Raw genomic sequence first — 20,868 nt, forward strand, 5'->3', positions numbered from 1 at the left:
ACACAATAGTTATACCAATCTACATTTCCACCAACAGTGTACTAGTGTTCTTTTTTCTCCACACCCTCATCAACATTTATTTTTTATAATAGTCATCTTAACAAGTGTGAAGTGATACAGTGGTTCTAATTGGCATTTCTCTTATGATTAATGATGTTGAACACCTTTTAGTATATCTGCTAGCATGCCATTGTAAGAAATATTATGGAGAGAAACCACACTGTATCTTTTACTCAGTTTCCCCCAGTGATAAGATCTTGCAAAAGTATAGTATAACATCACAACAAGAAAACTGACATTAATACACTCCATCTATTCAAATTTCACCAGGTTTATATGTGCTCATCTGTGTGTGTGTTTAGCTATAATCAGTTTTATAATATGCCTAGATTCAAGGGACAACCACCCTAATAAGAATACAGAAGAGTTTCATTAACATAAGGATCTCTCATGTTGTCCTTTAATAGCCACACCCAACCTCCCTCTCAAGTTCATAATCCCTAGTTACCACTATTCTCCACCTATATAATTTTGTCATTTTCAGAATGTTATATAAATGGAATCATTCAGTATGTAACCTTTTGGAATTGGTGTGTTAGTTTGTTCTTTCATTGCTATAAAGAAATACCTGAAGCTGAGGCCAGGTGCGGTGGCTCATGCCTGTAATCCCAGCACTTTGGGAGGCCAAGGCAGGTGGATCACGAGGTCAGGAGATCGAGACCATCCTGGCCAACATGGTGAAACCCCATCTCTACTAAAAATACAAATATTAGCCAGGCATGGTGGCCGGCGCCTGTAGTCCCAGCTACTCAGTAAGCTGTGGCAGGAGAATCGCTTGAACCCGGGAGGCGGAGTTTGCAGTGAGCCGAGATAGCACCACTGTACTCTGGCCTGGGAGACAGAGCGAGACTCCATGTCAAAAAAAAAAAAAAGAAAGATGAAAGAAAAGAAAGAGAGAGAGAGACAGAGAGACAAAGAAAGAAAGAAAGAAAGAAAGAAAGAAAGAAAGAAAGAAAGAAAGAAAGAAAGAAAGAAAGAAAGAAAGAAAGAAAGAAAGAAAGAAAAGAGAAGAGAAGAGAAGAGAAGAAAAAGAAAAGAAAAGAAAGAGAAAGAACTGAAGCTGAGTAACTTATAAAGCAATGAGGTTTAATTGACTCACAATTCTGAAGGCTGTACAGGAAGTGTGGTGCCAGCTTGTGCTTCTCGTTATAGTTTCAGGAAGCTTACAATTATGGCAGGTGAAGAGGGAGCAGACATTGTCGCATGTCTGTGACAGAGGAAGACCAAGAAACAGAGGGAAGAGGTGCCACACACTTTTAAAAACGAGATCATGTGTGAACTCAGAGCAAGAACTCGCTCATCACAAAGGGGATAGTGTGAAGCCACTCATAAGAGATTCACCCCCATAATCTAATCACCTACCACCAGACCCACCTCCAACATTGGAAATTACATTTCAAAATAAAATTTGGAGGGGACAAACATCCAAACCATATCATTTATTTTGTCACTCACCGTAAGTCTCTGAGGATTCATTCATGTTGTTGCATATATCAATAGTTTATTCTTTTATATTCCTGAGTGTGATATTCCATTGAATAAATGTACCATAGTTTGCCTAATCTTTCTACCTGTTGAAGGGCATCTGGGCTGTTCCTAGTTTTTGGCTATTACAAATAAAGCTGTTACAATCATTCACATGCAGGATTTTGTATGAATGTAAGATTTCATTTCTCTGCAATAATTACCCAGATTATGAATAGTATGGTAGTTGCCCTATTTGGTTGTGTCAGGAAATTCCAACCTTTCTAATGTGGCTGTATCATCTACATTCCCACCAGCAATGCATGCATGATCCAGTTTCTTTGCATCTACACTAGCATTTGGTTTTGTCACTTTTAAAAAGCTTGGCTTTTCTGGAAGGTGTGTCCTGATATCTGATTGTGGTCTTAATTGGCATTTTCCTGATGGCTAATGATGTTAAATATCTTTTTATGTACTTAATTTGTCATCCATATATTCTCAGCCCTTTCTCTTTGACAGATTCATGACAACGGGTTAGAACAAAGATGTTGACAATGTATGTATTAAGTCTGAAAATGACACAAAGATTAGAAGATTTTTCTAATAACAAGATTTAAATGCAGTAAGAGTTTAAACAGGCTAGACTGTGGTCCACTTGAACTATGATTGTAATCAGACAAGAGAAATTTACTAGAGAACATTGGCATGCTGTGATCTTGGAATCCCAAAACTAGTATCTTGTGAATAGAACGGGAGACATTTGGTTTAACAGTAGTATCAAAAAATCAACATAGAAGTTTTCAATTGACAGTGAATAGATTGTGAAGCAAGCATGTGAAAAGGCTTTTCGGAAGCTACTAGTATCTTTGAGTAACCTCCATGGAAATGTAACTAAAGCAAGAGGTGACTTTCTCTTCCTGTCCTGTGTTGATCAGACTACACTTGAAGGAGTAGTTCCAGTTGCGGACCTTTAAGAGGAAGAGAGACAACTTAAATAGTCACCTGAGGAAGGAAGAAATCTGAGTGATGTTGAGACCTGAAATGGTGTCGTGGGGCAAATGATGAAAATAACTGTATCAGGTATCGCTCTGATGGGAAACAGACCGTACACTCGAATAGGAAAATTAGAGGAGGGTTTAATAGATGTCTAACACTTAGTGATTACAGAGGAATGGGACAGTACAGGGAAACCAGAAGAAATAACTTGGAGTTGGAAACAGGAAGGCAACTGCTACTAACCCTAAGTTTGACAGGGAGAAGGAGGAGACTATTACTGGAACCTGGAGAATTAGGGAGCTGTGTGTAGAGAACTGTCGACAAAAAGGGATCATCTAGGTCAAGAAATGAAATAGAAATTTCAGAAATTACAGAAATTCTGCAAGGAAGGAGCCAGATAAAGAAATACTCTGACTTCATTTTCCTCCTCCTCCAATCGTCTGCAGGGACCTACCATTCACTAAAACTAACCCGAGGCCGGAGAACAAGACAGCCCATTGTCAGGCCTCTGAGCCCAAGCCAAGCCATCATATCCCCTGTGACCTGCACGTATCCATCCAGATGGCCTGAAGCAAGTGAAGAATCACAAAAGAAGTGAAAATGGCCCTTTCCTACCTTAACTGATGACATTACCTTGTGAAATTCCTTTTCCTGGCTCAAAAGCTCCCCCACTGAGCACCTTGTGACCCCCGCCCCTGCCTCCAGAGAACAACCGCCTTTGACTGTAATTGTCCATTACCTACCCAAATCCTGTAAAACGGCCCCACCCCATCTCTCTTTTCCGACTCAGCCCACCTGCACCCAGGTGATTAAAAAGCTTTATCCCTCACACAAAGCCTGTTTGGTGGTCTCTTCATCTGAACAGGCGTGACACTTATTAATACAGTCCATGGTTTATATGAGTCAGATTTTTAGGAGCACAAAGCAGAGTGAAGAAGAGTGGAGAACAGATCTGGTGAAGCAAATGGACGGTATATTAAGAACACTGATCTCAGAGAAGCAAGTCTCAGGAGAGATCAGTGTCTTTCTTCAACTCTCTCATATGGTGTCATGTGGAATCAGGTCAGACTTACACTTTTTGAGTGTCATGCCTATGATTAGTAGGGCCACAGCAGGGAACTTAGGGGAAAGTGGCATAAACTCCCTTAGGCAGTTGATGTGGATGAGTTTGTCCTGGAAAAGCTGTTTACAAAATGATCAACTGTAATTTTGCTCTTTTGGAGCTCGGAAAATAATACCCCAAAATGAAGACCTCAGGAGCAAAAGTCTTTCTAATCTTTCTAATCCAGTCTTTCTAATCCTGTCTCTCAGTCTCATTCTCCCCCAAGGCTAGCCATAGAAACTAGAATCCTTCTTCCTTAAGGTGTGTCACAGAAACCAAAACATATTTTCCCCAAAGCCAGCAATAAAACCTAAAAATATGGCTGGGCACAGGGGCTCACACCTGTAATCCCAGCACTTTGGGAGGCCAAGGCGGGCAGATCACGAGGTCAGGAGATCGAGATCATCCTGGCTAAAACGGTGAAACCCCGTCTCTACTAAAAATACAAAAAAAAAAAAAAAAAAAAATAGCCGGGTGTGGTGGCATGCGCCTGTAGTCCCAGTTACTCAGGATACTGGGGAGGCTGAGGCAGGAGAATGGCGTGAACCTGGGAGGCGGAGCTTGCAGTAAACTGAGATCACGCCACTGCACTCCAGCCTGGGCGACAGAGCAAGACTCCATCCCCCCCCCAAAAAAAAAAAAAAAAAAGCTGAAAATATTGCTCTCATTTTCACTCCACCTTTCTGTGTAAAAACTGGCCATAAGGAAATGGTCTGATCTACCTTATTTGACTGTAGGTCAGAAGACCCCCATTTCAGAGGGGTCCCTGCCCCACACATCCAGAAGGAAGAATGCTGCTCAAAGAAGCCAAGAATAATCTAGACATACAGGCCTTTCTGTGTTTTCCCACTCAGTTCATCAGTATGAGTTTATAGCCTTTTTGTCCAATCCTATTTCTGCACCTCTGTCCATACTTCCTTAAACCTAGGCATAAAATACACAATTTCCCCTGTCTCTTTGGGTCTTCATTCTGAAGGCTCCCATGTACACCCCTTAAACAAATCTGTATACCTCTTCTGCTATCAAGCTGGCTTTTGTTGGTGATATCTAGTGAGCCCTCAAAGGGCCTTGCCCGCTACAGCTCTTCCCTGTGGGTGCGAATATCTCACCATGCCTGTTACTCTCTACATCAAAATGTCTAACACTTGCTACCGTATTTCCCTGGTGTAAAGGAGAAAGTTTTTGTGTTTTTTAGGCTTGATATCATTTGAAAAATAAGAGTTATGTTATGTAAAAACTTGAACAGTGGCAAGGATGTGTGGTAGCTTGACTGCTAATTTCCTGGAAGTTCAGACTTGACCTTGTTTGCTGTGGTACCATCTGGAAATAGCATGGAGCCCGACACACAATAGGCAATTAGTAAATATTTGCTGAATGATGGCACAAGTGTGGAAAGTAAAGTGTAGCACGGTCACGAAAAAAAAAAAAGACTGATAGTGACTCATAAAATATTCTAGCCCCAGCTGTGGTTATAACCAAAAATATAATCTTGGGCTAGTTAAAGAAACACCCCTTAAATGTGATGTCCAAGTACCTAATTCCATTAATTTAGATGTAATTGCTAAATGTTTGGGTCTATGTAGCACATCAATCTAAGTGCAAAAACATCCAAAATATCCAAGATAATGGTATAAGTCTCTGTAGTTGAAATTTTAATACAATGCTGATGCTGATATCTACTCAAAAAACTTGAGGATGATAGCTACTCAAAAAAATTTCTAGGCATAGATAGTAGATATAATGATCTTAATTATATTATCATTTTCGTTTTACACAACCTTACTTTTTTTCTCGAGTTTTATTTTAGATACAGGAGTACACGTGCAGGTTTGTTACATGAATATATTGCACTCAGGTAGTGATTCTAGTACCCAGTAGGTAGTTTTTTCAGCCATGCCCTCCTCCCTCCTTCCCCCATCTAGTAGTTTCCAGTGTCTAGTGTTTCTACATTTACGTCCATTTGTGCTTACTATTTAACCCCTGCTTGTAAATGAGAACGTCTGGTATTTGGTTTTCTGTTTCTACATTAATTCACTTAGGATTATGGTCTCCAACTCCACCCATGTTGTTGCAAAGGACATAATCCCATTGTTTTTTATGGTTGCATGGAATTCCATGGTGCATATGTACCACATTTTATTTATGCAGTCTACATATTGATGGGCACCCAGGTTGATCCCATGCATTTGCTATTATGAATAGTGTGGTGGTGAGCACACGAGTGCATGTATCTTTTGATATAATGATCTATTTTCCTTTGAGTATATATTCAGTAAGGGGATTACAGGGTCAAATGGTAGCTCTATTTTAAGTACTTTGAGAAATAGCCTAATTTTTAAAAGACCTCAAAAGATACATTTACTTTAGTAAACTTTAAATCAATGTGCATCTTGGCCAGGCGCAGTGGCTAACACCTGTAATTCCAGCACTTTGGGAGGCTGGGGTGGGCAGATTACTTGAGGTCAGGAGTTTGAGAACAGCCTGGGCAACATGGTGAAACCTCATATCTACCCAAAATATAAAAATAATAGCCGGGCATGGTGGTGTGTGCCTGTGGTCTCCACTACTCAGGATGATGAGGCAGGAGAATTAAGCCCAAAGGGAGGAGGTTGTAGTGAGCCAAGATTGAGCCATTGCACTCCAGCCTGGGTTACAGAGTGAGATCCTGTCTCAAAAAAAAAAAAAAAAAAAAAAAATTAAATTAAATTAAATAATGCACATTTAAATGAAGAAAATATCTTTGCCTTGAAATGCTTCACTGAATGTGAATAATGCTACTAATAATACTAATGATATCTAACATTTTCAAATAATTATGTCTAATATTTATGTAGCATTTCCTAAATATCAAGCACTTCATATGCATAAGGTAATTTAACCCTCATAAGCAGCTTATGATTCTGGTAGTTTTGCTATCAGCATCCTTAGGGAATGAGAAATGGAGGCCACATAGCAAGTGGTGAAATAGAGATTCAAACCCAGACAGTCTTGAATACAGAGGCTGAATTCATATCCACTCACTATAAATACTACATCTTGACTTTTCCTCAGAAAGCTCATGGTAAATGCACATGTTTCTGCCATATAAATTCAAAGATACCATGATATCATACTGATATGGTCTGGTTCTGTATCCCTACCCAAATCTAATCTTGAATTGCAATCCAAATTGTAATGCCCACATGTAGGGGGAGGGAGTATACATAGAGAGGGTAGGGGCCCTGGGCTATACTACTGCTTGACATCAACATGGAAGAGGAAACTGGCAAACCAGAGTTGCCTAACACAGCTATGGATCAACCAACACCAGACATGCAACAACCAACCACAGACACCAAAGGAAAGAAGATGAATATCCCGTGTGAACTCAAATCCAGAGACAGTGGGAAGGTCAGATCAAGCTCCCCATGTTCTTTCTCTGTCCCCTTAACTACGTTACCACTTCCAAGACTCCTACCTTATCCTTATGTGGTACGTATCCCCTCCTCAGCCCATAACCAGGTTCAGTAAACGCCCCTTCCTACGCATTTCACATTCTCTTCTCCTAAAGCACTGCCTTATGGGAAGAGGACCTGACAGCACCCTGTTTCCCTACCAGGTGCAGGAGATAATCATAAAAGTAAAAGTAGCCAGTAGTTTTTCAAGGGTGTTCAAGAGAAAAATCTCTGAGAACTACCATCTCTCGAAACAATCCTACGTCAGCCAAAGGCCAAAACTATTTGGTCATTATTACAGGCCCAATAAGAAAGTGAATCAAAATCAGGGAGACTAAGCCTAAGAAAACCTAGGGAAACCCACCACCTCGAGTGAAGTGTGCATCCCGTGACTGCAGAGTGAAGAACAGACCTCTCAGAAAGTTCTTCTGTCTCCAGAGGCCTGGCTGCTGAGAAATGACTAACACTGTAGAGATTACATCTTCCACAGTGATGATTAAAATAAAATCAACAAGTTGTGAAAAGCCCCTAAGTTTTCAGTTGAACTGTGTCATCCATATGTGTATGTGTCTCTGCAAGTTATCTGATGGTGGAAAAAGAAAAAGGAAGCAAGTGGTGTGAGAAGGGAGTCAAGAAGGGTTCTGCAGGGTTAGGGGTCAAACTGGCAGGTCCACAGCCAGATATTGAGAATAAAGACCGGGTCAAGACTATGCGTGAAAGACAATTGCCTAATCCAAATGCAAGAAGGAAAATGGCATGGTATTGCTTCTGTGTGTGTGTGTGTGGGTGGGTGGTAATAGTGGCATTGGTAGCAGATGTCAGTGTCTAGATCACTAAAACCCAAATGAGGTTAAATGCCAGTTATTTGCAATTTTCTGGACTCTTGTTCAACCTACTCTCTTCCCATCTCCAATCTCAGTTGAAGAGGTATTTTTCCTGCAGTCTGAGACAAATCCCATTTCTTACCACCTCTTCAGGGAATTTAATTCATAAATGTTCTATCACCTGTTTCTTCAGTCTTGTCTACCAGCTTCTTACTACTTCACTTCAACTTTTGTTTTAGATTCAGGGGCGTACATGTGCAGGTTTGTTACCTTGGTATATTGAGCGATGCTGAGGTTTGGTGTACAAATGATCCCATCACCCAGGTAGTGAGCATAGTACCTAATGGTTTGTCAGCACTTGCTCCACTCCTTCCCTCCCGACTCCAGTAGTCTCCAGTGTCTATTGTTCCAATATTTATGTCCATGAAAACCCAATGTTTTGCTCCTACTTATGAATGAGAACATGTAGAATGTAGTTTTCCGTTCCTGTGTTAATTCGCTTAGGATAATGGCTTCCAGTTGCATATGTGTTGCTGCAAAGGATATTATTTCACTCATTTTTATGTCTACATAGTATTTCACATTATATATGTACCACCTTTTTTAAAATCCAATCCACCATGGATGGACACCTGGGTTGATTCCATGTCTTTGCTATTGTGAATAGTACTGTGATGATCATACACGTACGTACGTGGGTCTTTTTGGTAAAACAATTGACTTTCACTTGGATATATACCCAGTAATGGGATTGCTGGGTGGAATGGTAGTTCTGTTTTAAGTTCTTTGATAAATTTCCCAATAGTTTTTCACAGTGGCTTAAGTAATTTACATTCTTATATTTTAAAATGCTCAATCACTCCCACTATTGAACAAAATGCAAAACAAGTAAAGCAAAAACACCTTCCCACCACCCGGTGTCTCCCTCTAGGTACTAACTTCCTACTCCGTACAGCAGCACTTGTAGATTCTAGTTGGAGATGTCTAGAATCTAGGAAGAGTAGTTTATACAATGTTGTCTTCCAATACTCAATTAACATTACTTCCACAGTTAACTGTAGTCAACCTTTTGCCTCTCCCTTATCAATGACATGTTCCTAGCACGGCTATCTGTGTTTTGTGGGGACAGTAATTGAGGTTAGAAAGGTATGGAAGAAAGTTCTGTGTTTCGCAAAAGTTAGGGATGATACCTGATACAGACTAGCTCAGTAAAAACTTTAGGAAAGAAGGAAAGAAGAGGTACTGTTGGGAAATAAATCAAATTTTAAACAAATCTCCTCTCAACCCAGAAAGCCTTTCTACGAAGATAGAAGAGAAAGAAAACAGTTTTATTACTGGATAAACATTAAATCAAAATGTGGTGCACATCACAAGCAATCCACTAATTTCATAAGAACCAAAAATCAAGTGAGCCCTCCTTGTACCTCGTTTTAATTTCATATCCCGGAAAGAGGCACTGAAGAGAGAAAAAATAGTCGTGAATTGCTGATACCACCCCTCTGACACTCCTAGCAGCAGCAGTAGCAAAGTACGGAGAGCATCACTGAGCACTGGGAAAGGGAGAATACAGCAAGCATGAGGCATTAAACTCAGTGCTTTCCTGTTAGAGCAGAAAGGAAAACCAGACCAAACTAAGGTGACACTTGCCCATGGAGGGAGCATTTAAACCAGCCCTAGCCAGAGGAGAATCGCAAATCCCAGGGGTCTAAACTTGAAATCTCACAAACCTTACCACTGAGGACCAGAGTGCTGTGTCTCCAAGTAAACTCAAAAGGCAATCTAGGCCATAAGGACTGCCACTCTTAGGTGAGTCCTACTGCTGAACTAGGCCCAGAGATAGTGGACTGGCAGAGCATGCAGCATACTGAGACGCCAGCTAGAGCAATCAGGGAAGTGCTGACATCACCCTCCCCCAGCCCCAGGCTACACAGCTTGGGGTCCAGGAGACACCCCTTTCTTCTGCTTGGGGAGAGAAGAGAGAAGAGAGGGACTCTTGGGGAGTGGGAGTGGGAGAAAAGAGAGAAGAGTGGGACTCTTGGGGAGTGCTTGGGGAGAGAAGAGAGAAGAGTGGGACTCTGCTTGGGGAGAGAAGAGAGAAGAGTAGGACTCTGCTTGAGGAGAGAAGAGAGAAGAGAAGGACTGTGTCTTGCACCTTGGATATCAGTTCAGCCACGGCACGATAGGGGACGAGTCAGAATCATTAGGCCCCCGTTCCAGGTCCCAGCTTCCAGATAACATTTCTAGATACACCTTGGGCCAGGAGGAAATCTGCTGCCATGATGGAAAGGATCCAGTCTCAGTAGCATTTATTACCTGCTAACTAAAGGACCCTAGGGCCCTGAAGAACCAGCAACAATATCCAGCCAGGTGCTACATTCAGGATGAGCCTCTGAGAGTGGCTCTCTTCAAGTACAAACATGATCAAAGGGGAGTAGAGCACCAGGTGGCCTCTGAGGATCCCTGATTCCAGGACTTTAGTCTTGGATAGCATTTCTGGATCTGCCCTGGGCCACAGGGGGCGCTAGTGCCCTGAAAAGTTAGTCCCAGGCCAGGCAGTATTCAGCACAAGCTGACTTAAGAGCCCCTTAAGGGAACATCAGCGGAAGTTTAGCAGTACTCCTTCTGGCCTGGGTTGTCAGTGGATACAGGGTGAGGCTCCTCTGCCCTTAGAAAGGGGAGGGAAGAGTGTGAAGGACTGTGTCTTGTGGTTTGAGTCCCAGTTTATCCTCAATATAATAGAACGCTAGGTAGACTTCTATGGTTTTGGACTCTAGTCCCTGACTCCTAAATGGTACCTGTGGATCCACCTGGGGCCTGGGGCACCTCACTACCTTAAATTTAAGGACACAGGCATTGCTGACTTTGCCACTGTCTAATAGGAGAGCCAGAGGTCCTTGAGTGAACATAGGCTGTAGCTAGGGAGTGGTATAAATTGTATACTATAATACTATACTGTAAAGTATAATCTGATAAAAAATGGGCAAAATATTTGATTTGACATTTTTCTAAAGGAGACACACAAATGGCAAACAAGCTTATGAAATAGTGCTTTACATTATGGATCATGAGACAAATGCAAATCAAAGCTACAATGTGCTACCCTCTCACCTCACTTAAAATGGCTTCTCTCCAAAAGACAGGCAATAACAAATGCCATAGAGAATGTGGAAAATAGGGAACCCTCATGCACTGTTGGTGGGAATCTAAATTAGTACAATCACTATGGAGAATAATTTGGAACTTCCTCCAAAAACTAAATATTGAGCCACCATATGATTCATCAGTCCCACTGCTGGATACACACCCAATAGAAAGAAAAAGGTATATCGAAGGTATTTCTGCACTCCTATGTTTGTTACAGCACTGTTTACAATGGCAAAGATTTGGAAGCAAGCTAAGTGTCCATCAACAGATGAATGGATAAAGAAAATGTGATACATATACCCAATGGAGTACTACTCAGCCACAAAAAAAAATGAGATCCTGTCATTTGCAACCACATGGATGTAGCTGGAGATCATTATGTTAAATGAAATAATCCAGGCACAGAAAGACAAACATAGCATGTTCTCACTTATTTGTGGGATTTAAAAATCAAAACAATTGAATTTACATACATAGAGAGTAGAAGGATGGTTATCAGAGTCTGAGAATTGTAACGGTGGTCTTGGGGATGGGTGGGAATGGTTAATTGGAACAAAAAATAGAAAGAATAAATAAGATCTACTATTTGATAGACAAACAGGATGACTATTACCAATAATAACTTCATTGTACATTTTTAAATAACTTAAAGAGTGCAATTGGATTGTTTGTAACTCAAAGGATAAATGTTTGAGCAGATGGATAGTCCATTGCCTATGAAATACTTATTTCACATTGCATACCTGTATCAAAATATCTAATGCATGTTATAAATATATACACCTAATGTGTACCCACAAAAATTAAAAATGGAAAAAAATGAAGATAAACAAACCCTTTTATATAGCCAAATGGATACATCACACGCCTGTGCTCAACATAAACAGTAACTAGTCCTCGAGTAAGTTGACACTAGCCTTTGTCACACAGTTTATCCTCAATTTGCTTGGTAATTTAGGGGAGTGTCTAGCTTAGATAATTGTCTCTATCCAGATAAAAATAAACTCCTCATGCCTTTATGATAGGAATTAGTTTTGCAAATATGAGCAAGGCTCCTGCTAAAGTTACCTTCCTACCTTCCCTCAGAAATTAAGAGACAAGGGTGCTAATTTATCTGATGATTACATTTCAAAGAGATACTTTCCAGGTCTTTAAAAAAATACATACTTGTGTTGCAAAGCTGGAAAATGCTTATTTTGCTTTTACATATATTTACAATCTTCAGTGTATTTGGAGAAAGAACTTACAAGTTTTCTAAACTAAATGTACTACAGTAAGTGGGAAAAGAATAAGGAGACTGAAGCTGATGTTGGTTAGATAGCAACAAACTGTGGCAGTTGGTTTTTAAATTTTATATTCATTAAATAGTCATGAGTAAACTGCTAATTCATTTAGAAATAGAAGTATAAATAGTGGCTTGTTATTAAGTTGAATGCATTAAGAGGCCAACCCAGAAAAGTTTGTGAACTACAGTTTAAAACACACTCCAAAATTATGTAGAGGATGTGCCATCCTCTTTCCCCAATTATTCCTCTGTCTTCTCTTTCTTGCCCCCTTCCCAGATTTGCTTGCATGCTTTTTACTCACTGACATTCGTGAGTATTCATCCATCTATTCCTGGAGAGGATACCTGGGCTCTGATCCCCTGTGCAGGTGCCACCCCAGCTCCTGGGAATTTGGCTGCTGGCAGCTCCCAGCTGCCTCTCCTGGCTGGAAATTCCCATAGGCCTCCCAGACATGCTTTGCCCTGGGATACATCCCTTTCAGGGACTGGATGACTGACTACATCTGAAAGACAAAGGCCAGGCAGTATGACACAAAGGCTGGCATTTTTACTTCAACTTAGAACAACTTCAAAGGATCATCCCAGCCCTGGATCCCCCAGTGAATCAGATGAGGCCCCATTTGCAACCTGATTCCAGGTTAGTATCTCCCATTACTATCTCTGCCTTCTTCACCCGTCATAGGCCTGTTTTTGGTCAGTGACATAATGCAACCGGCAATTAAGAAGATGGTTTTATTCAGGCTATCGAAATAAGGAGAGTGAAAAGACAAAATTACAACCAATATAGTTTTGCAGACTATACTACAACTATATTACAACAAATATAGTTTGGCTTTAACTCTGAGTCTAGAATCAGAACCTATTGAAAATGACTCAAAATGTTCCACCCTACACAAATGCAGTTCATATATATATACCCAGAGTAAATTAAGTGACAGGCAAAAATAACCTGACTGGCTGCACTCTGCGATTGCCTTATATGGCAATATTTTGGCAGCTTTCGGCCTCATTGGCTGGTCATTCAGCTTCTATGATTGACTGAGACTTGGCTGCGTGTTGTACCACTGTACTTTCAATTTAGGTTACAGTCTGTTTACACATCATGTTAGGTTACACTTCACTCCGTATGGTGAAACCTTTAGGTCAAACTCATTAGGTCAAACTTAAAATAAGGAAGCAGCTTTAGGTGAAACTTAGTCCCAGGTAACAAGGGACTGTGCATTAATGAGAAGGTTTTCAAAGGAAATAAAGGGGGACTGGTGTTTTATGGAGGTAAGATACAAGAGAGTCATCTGCATCATTCAAGAGTCCTGTAGGGGCAAGTGGAAGCATCCAATACGTACACATGTGAGGGTAGTGTGGGCCTTTGTGGCCAGCCATTTCCAGAACAGAAAAGGGTGGTGATGGTGATACAGGACAGACAACCCCCAGAATTGGAGATTAGCCCAGGAGGATTCTTGGCTTCACTCAGGAAGGAATTCAAAGGCAAACTGGTGGTGTTAAACAGCAATATTTTTTAAAGTGGCAGTGTACGGCGGCAACAGACCTACTGCTCCTTGCGCAGCAGGGCTACCCCGTGGGCAGTGTCACCAGAATAGCAGCTCAGAGGCAGTTCTGCACTCATGTTTATGCCCAGTACTAATTATATGCAAAGTAAGGGGCAATTTATGCAGAAATTTCTTGGATGAGGGTGGTAACTTTCAGGTCATCAGGTTGTTGCTGTGGGAAGTGGTTGAAACTTCCGGGTGTTGCCATGGCATGATAAACTGACATGGCACACTGGTGAGTGTGTCTTATGAAAAGCTGCTTCCACCCAAGATCTGTATTAGCTAATCCCAAATTTGGTTCATTTTCTGAGTCCTGCCTCTAGAGTCAAGTCCCATCTCCTACCCCATTGCCCCTTCCTTAAACTTAAGGGGCCTTCAGAGGGGTGAATGTTCATCCTCTGTAACCACTTGCTTCCTGTTAAGTTTGTTGGTATAGGCCCTGCCTAGCAGCAGAGGAGCAAAAATCTCTGGATACTGTATCTAAGTGGCCCAGAAACAGGATGCTTCCATCCTCCAAGTCAGTATACAGATGGGTTGGAAGCCTTGTGGCAGCACTGTCTTTACCTGGAACTGTTGTAATCTACAAGACACAAACTTTACTAAGAGGTTAAACAAGCAAGGGCCAAATATTAGTGACAAGACACTACCAAAGTTTGTGGAAAAGGTAGGTAAAAACAAGGTGAGACTTTCAAGTCAAGGCACTTTTGACAGTTGACCAGATATAGTTGGGGTCATTGACCTGGTTATGATGCAGGAGAATAGGGTCTCTAGGCAGGGAACCTAAGGCCAATTCATACTTGCTTCCGAGAACTAAATCAGAAGGAAAACCCAACTTTCCATGCCCAAGTAACAAAAGGACCAGAGGCTACTCCCTTTGTAAACCGCCACCTTTTTCTGTATGGCAGATGAAATATTTAGAGTACCTCTGATTGATCCCCTTCCACAACCAATCATCAGCCTGGCCATGGGCCAAGTCTTCACTGGCATAGGAGTATAACTTTGCAACTTCACTTCAGCCTCTGATTGGTCACTTTCTGCAACCAATCACACGTCTGCATAGGGGGTAACATTGTAACTTTGCTTCAATCTCTGATTGCAATCAATCAGGCTGATCGTGTGCCACTACTTCATTTACATACGGTGTACACCAAGTAACCAATGGGAAACCTCTAGAGGGTATTTAAACCTCAGAAAAGTCTGTAACAGGACCCTTGAACCACTTGTTATGGTCTGCTCCCACCCTGTGGAGTGTACTTTTGCTTTTAATAAATCTCTGCTTTTGTTGCTTCATTCTTTCCTTGCTTTGTGCATTTTATCCAATTCTTTGCTCTGAACGCCAAGAACTCAGACACCCTCTACTGGTAACAGTTTTATCTATTTAACCAGGTAGCTTGCTCATAGATCTTTTGAACGTTAATCTCAACTTGTCCATATGGGCAGCAGGTTGTATTAATACTCGCACAGACTCCACCTTTTGCAGCCAGTAAATAATCTAATGCTACTCTGTTATCGAGAACTACATTTGCCAAAGAGTCTAAGGACTCTTGAATTCCCTTTAATGCTTGACTTCTGTCGGTGGCTAAGGATTATAGGGTTTCAGTAAAGTTCTTTAGGATTAAGTCATTAGGCAAAGCAGCCCCAGGCTGCTGCCAGTCCCATTGCTGCCCTGATTCCTGCCTGAATGAATCCTATTGCTTGCTTACTTATGGTATCCATGGGTCTTATGGGGTTATAGACAGTGATCCCTGGAGGGGCAAGGGTAGCCAACCTACATTCACCTCAGTTCCGAGTTTTTGATACATCAGGGAAACTACTCCTAAAAGAACAACTGATTTCCTAGTAAGATGAGAGCAGTTACGGGGTGTGAATTCTTTCCTTTCATGGCCACAAACAAAAATGAGCCTAGTTGGGGCATAGACTGAGGCCCAACGAGGTGTGATGTTTATCCTTTGCTGCCAAGTTGGGTCTGTAGAGATATTTTCCTCTTTTCGAATGGGGTGGTTTGAACCATCTTTGTTTTCCAGAACGGGGGAGTAGTCCCAACTTCTCAGACTAGGCAGTTGTTTTTCCCTTGTATGTTCTGATCTGGGAAAAGGCACCATTATATGTTCTCCTTGCTTACCAATGGAATCCCATTTACCTTGTTGCAGCCTTGGGAACTTGGCAACTAAAGTTCAATCAGAGCTTCTGTGTCATTAACACAACAGTGGGTGCAAAAAATAGAATCACTGGTGCACTGAAGATATAGATACCCAACTTCCAAGGTGTAGGTAATAGTGGCAGGGGGTTTCAGGTGGAATCTGGTAAGTGGTGGGAAGTTCCACTTAACAAGTAGAGGTTTGGGTATTTTGGGGTCACTATGGTTAGTAAGGAGGTCTCAGGGATGATTGAGAGATTTTCAAGATAGGCCAGAAGATAGAACTCTATCCTGGGGATGTTGATGACAAATGTAGCAACCATAAAGATGATTTCTCGATGCTATAATTTTTGAAATATGTACTATAGAACTTTGTTCCCCGCCCCCACACACACTGGATTACGTTAACTGGGGGAGCAAATAGGATTAACAGTGGCAGCATGGGGTCCAGGTGGGCCTTAGAGTGGTCTGTACACCCAACAAGCATAAAAGAGCTGTTTCCCCAGAGGACGCAGCTGGTGAAAGTAATAGAAAAGAAGTATTACAGACAGGAAGAAGAGGAAGATTATTCCTGTTTCCATCTACACCATCATATTACCACTTCTGTCTGAGTATTGATTATTTAAAATAGGTAAAGGAGGTCTTCCAAAGGTTTACAGAAGTCTGTTGCAGTGTCCTTTCTTTGTGTTTATGACTCACAGTGACTCCTGTGCAGGTGTACAGAAGTAGTTATTTCTTGAAATTTAACAGCAGTTGGGGTGCTTAATATCTGATAAGGGCCCTTTCATTTTGGTTGTAATTGATTCTTGGGGGATCCTTCCTTTAAAGTTTTTTAGTGAGATGAAATCGGCTGGTTGAATAGGGAAGCTATTTTCTTCCTTTGTGGGGAAGGGTGATATTTTCATATCGGAGTGCCTTTTGAACTCAGCCTAAATTCTAATGGGGAGGGGAAGGTTTGTATAGATAATTACTACAAGCCAAGACCGCAGCAGGTGAACACACAGAATCAATAGACAAGTCCATTTTACAACCATATTTTCCTCCTTCTAGTCCCTGACTCCCAGTTCCTGGCTCCCACACTGCTCAAAAGGGTTTCAGGGACCAATGGGTTCCCGCCCAAATCCACCCTCATCCAGCCCAGAACATATAACTGTCTATAAATCCTCTGACTCCAAGTCCCCCAGTCATAGGGGTTCCACTAAGGGATGTGATAGACCCAGGGCAGGCAGCACGCCACCCCAGCCTTGGCACAGGACAAAATAAAAGCTTGGACACTGACACTGCCTCCAGCACACACTGACACAAAGGAATAAAATGAAATTTAAAATTAAAATCCATAGCCCCCAACACAATGAAGCAATGCCCACTTCCTGGTCAAAGGGAATGAAGTTTGGTAGGCACCCACCAGACCCCAAAACCCTCCTAAGCAATATTAATCAAAAGCAAAAGTCAAAATAAGATTACACATTGAGAAAAACAAGAGAATAGAATTAAGCTATAATGGGAGAAAACGCTGCTGCCAAGAACCTTTAAGACAAAACATTTTAGCATCGGGCCACAATAGTAGTCATAAGCAAAGGAGAAAGCTCACAGGAGCGGGCATAAAAGCCAAAGGAAAGAGTTACAAGAATCTCAGAAGATTTCCAAATAAATAGATTACAAAGTCGAAAAGCAAAATTTCTGGTAATTTTGTGAATTAATATCAAAACTAGATTTGGCTCTGCTGTATAGACCATTTTCTAGAAAGTCTATCACAAACAATTTTCTTTAATCAAAGCAAGTTTAATCATCCACAAATTTTCTTTTATAAATTCCCCTTTCTGAACAACTAACACAGACGATCTATAATGTGCTTGAAATTTCTGAGTTGTCCTATACTACCTCTTTGCTAAATAAAACCAGTCATTGTACTCTAGGGCAAGAATGTACTATAAAAGATCTCTCCTCATACAAAATTACTCTTTTTTAATATCCTTCTTTGCAAAAAAACAAACACATTTTCTATCCATAACTTTCTTTGTATCTCTCTTTTCTATCCAGATTCCCTTGTATTTTGAACCTCTTGTACTTTGAACTTTTGAAGTCATCAAAAGTTATCCCTTTTGATAACTTCAAAGTTAAACAAAAAATATTTTTATTTTTTTCTCAATAAATAATACACTTTTTTTTTCTTTTTCCTGGCCGGTTGCGGTGGCTCACACCTGTAATCCCAGCACTTTGGAAGGCCGAGGTGGGTGGATCATGAGCTCAGGAGTTTGAGATCCGCCTGACCAACATGGTGAAACCCCATCTCTACTAAAAATACAAAAATTAGCCACGTGTGGTGGCATGCTCCTGTAATCCCAGCTACTCAGAAGGCTGAGGCAGGAGAATCCCTTGAACCCAGGAGGCAGAGGTTGCAGTGAGCCGAGATAGCGCCATTATACACCAGCCTGCATGACAAAGCAAGATACCATCTTAAAAAAAAAAAAAGGAATATACTTTTTTGGCACATTTTATGTAAGCCTAGGAAGGAAGAAGTCCTGAACTACTCATTTTACATTGGTATTCTATAGATGAGAACCATTCTACCATTTTAAGATTTTAACCACACAATAAGCTCACAATTTAATCACCTATTTAATTCACATGGATTTAGCTCTTTCACTTTTAACAGTTTTATCTAGACTTCCTCCAAGATCCAAGATACTACAAAAAGTTAGTCATCACTTGAAGCATCTTAATCATTTCAAAGCCTGTAAACATCAGTAATTTACCTATGCAAATATCTTCAAGTTAAATTTTAGAAGAGAGAACATTCTCTTGAAACTAATAAGCTTTGACTAGTCTTACTTATGAGTGCTCTTTTATTTATAAACCAATTTGATAACATGCTAGACACAACACACATCACAATACCTGTATATATACCTAAACAAGCACAGTAAAGAAAACAACCTATACAAGACAGCTGGATTCAAGTCATTTACAAAACTGTGACCAATCTACTTGGCCAAATTTTGTTTGCCACAATAGGTGTGGAAAACAGGAAGACGTGGGAAAGTGAATCCTAGAGCATCAAATATGGAAGGGAGGGTGCAAACTGCATTGCTCAGGGGAAAACCTGGAGTCCCTGAGCCACCAGAAAACTCACACAATAGTGGAGACACTGAAGAAAAATGTTTGGGCAGCTGCTTGTCTGCCACTGCAGGAAGCTTTCTGATGGGTCCAGGGTCCAAGACTCCCAGCAAACTTACTTCAGCAAGGCAGCTTATTGACGCTGGTGGAATAAGGTTAGCTCTAATATTGATAGGGAGCTTTTGTTTTCCTCTCACCAGGGACAGTTAGGACATTCTCATTGCTAGTGGCCCTTTTGCTTATAGTAGGCACACTGATTCTGCCCTAGGTGCTGGCGAGTTGAGGGTTCTTGTCTAGGCATCCCAGATGTTTATTTGGCAACATTTTCTCAAGACGACTACCCTGCAGGGGTATGGGGATTAAAGTAAATGTTGGTAATTGTACTTTTTGGCTTTTTGACTTTATTTTTCCCTCTTTTGCCCTCTTCTTATTGTTGTAAACTTTAAAGGGTATGTTTAAGGGTTGGCATATAGGGGTATGAGGTCCCATTACTGCTTTTTGTTGCTTCCTCCTAATATCAGGGCAATTGAGTAATAAAATGTATACCAAGGAAAGCTTGCGCTTCTGGGGGTCTGCGTCTACATTAGTATATTTCCTGAGTGCCTCAACTCAATGTCCCAGAGACAGAGCGAGGATTTGATTGTTTCCCTGAGATACTTTTCTAACCCTGTCATAATGTACTGGCTTAATCACACACTTTTTCTTCCATATTTTCCCCACAGCACAGCAAGCGGAGGACAATATTTGAAAGTTATGACAAATATTTGTTAAATCAAATAGCCTGGTCAACTTAAGCTCCTCTATAAACTTTTCTGGATTCTCTGAAAACTGGCCATAATCTTTCTTTTAAAAAACCAAATTAGACATAGAAAATGGCACATATACTCCCTAAATATTCCCTCATTTCCATTTACTAACTCTTGCAATGAGTACAGGTGTGACTTTAGAGGCTGATATGGGACCCCACTCCTGGTGGTACTGGTTGGGTTTACTTACTTGGACAGCAGGGTGTATAGTCTGGGGCTAGTTGGATAAGGGGAAGAGGTTCCTGATGACCTTGGAGCGGAATCCTTCATGAGAGGGCTGGTGGGAATCCCCTCATAATTGAGGGATGAAGGGCGCTCTGGGGAGGGCATAAGCCTTCAAGGGGGAACAGCTAGGAGGGGATCACTTAGGCATGGCTTTCTGGTGCCTAGAAGTAATGCGAGTTTGTAAAAGGCCATACATACTGTACATAAGGGAACTCTTCCCATTTTTCTTCTTTATTACAAAATAAGTCTAATTATAAAATACCATTATAACGTACAGAACAATGTTTAGGTCAAATCTCTTGGCTTTATAATTTGTATTGCATCCAAATTGTGTTGCAATAGAAAATGTTTATTTTTCTTTATGCCAAATTTGAATTTGCTCCAATGGCCTAAAAGATGCCCTCTAGTGGTGAGTCCTCTGGGATGCTCACAGTTGTCTCCATGTCTAGCAAGGATCTTCACAAGGGGTTTTAGTTAAGGTAAGTTTAGCAAAAGCCTACTTACTTTTCCCTTTTAAATTCCCTCCTTCTATAAGGGTGTAAATATAGATAGCAAGGTGTTATAAAAGTGGATTATGAGCTACAAATGGGCAGTTGGATGTTAAGCCTAAATTCCACAAAGTGTGAGAGTTGGGTGCAACGAAGCACTAAACAAATGAAGGAAGAGAAAGGGGTAAACATTACCCAAGGGGAGACTTGTTCTGAATTTCTGGAGACCCTGCCCAGTA

The sequence above is a fragment of the Theropithecus gelada genome, chromosome X (assembly GCF_003255815.1).
Source record: "Theropithecus gelada isolate Dixy chromosome X, Tgel_1.0, whole genome shotgun sequence".
Lineage (NCBI taxonomy): Eukaryota > Metazoa > Chordata > Mammalia > Primates > Cercopithecidae > Theropithecus > Theropithecus gelada.